The following is a 513-nucleotide window of genomic DNA, read 5'->3' on the forward strand; positions in this document are numbered from 1 at the left end:
GGCCTTTTAGCTCAGAGTTTAGAGCACTGGTCTTGTAAACCAGGGGTTGTGAGTTCAATTCTCACCGAGGCCATCGCTCACTATTACCTACAGGGGGTGTGGCTAATGGTTTTGTTGACACCCTTTAACTGCTCTAGGATTTGTTTGAATGGAAAGCGTTCCTGGTTTATGAAGTCTACAGAGGACCAGGGTAGTGAGCTGAAGCGTCTCCATGGCAACTCCCAGCTGTGACAGCAGGGGGCGTGGTCTCCTTCAGTCCCTGCTGCACACATCTGTGTGTATATTTAACATTTAGATATAGATTTAACATTTAACATTTAGATATAAGATTAAGCATTTAGATTTAACATTTAGATGTAACATTTAGACTTAGATTTAACATTTAGATATAACATGTAACATTTAGATTTAGATTTAACATTTAGATATAACATATACCATTTAGATTTAGATTTAACATTTAGATATAACATATACCATTTAGATTTAGATTTCAATATTTAGATTTAATGC

The 513-nt window shown here is 35.9% G+C and overlaps 1 non-coding gene across 1 annotated transcript; it reads left to right on the forward strand.

Moving 5' to 3' along the window:
* Nucleotides 1–73, forward strand: trnat-ugu (transfer RNA threonine (anticodon UGU)). Its single transcript has one exon. It is a non-coding gene; the product is annotated as a tRNA-Thr (tRNA).
* The last annotated feature ends 440 nt before the right edge of the window (nucleotides 74–513 follow it).

Source organism: Gouania willdenowi, unplaced genomic scaffold (assembly GCF_900634775.1).
Source record: "Gouania willdenowi unplaced genomic scaffold, fGouWil2.1 scaffold_157_arrow_ctg1, whole genome shotgun sequence".
Classification (NCBI taxonomy): Eukaryota; Metazoa; Chordata; class Actinopteri; order Blenniiformes; family Gobiesocidae; genus Gouania; species Gouania willdenowi.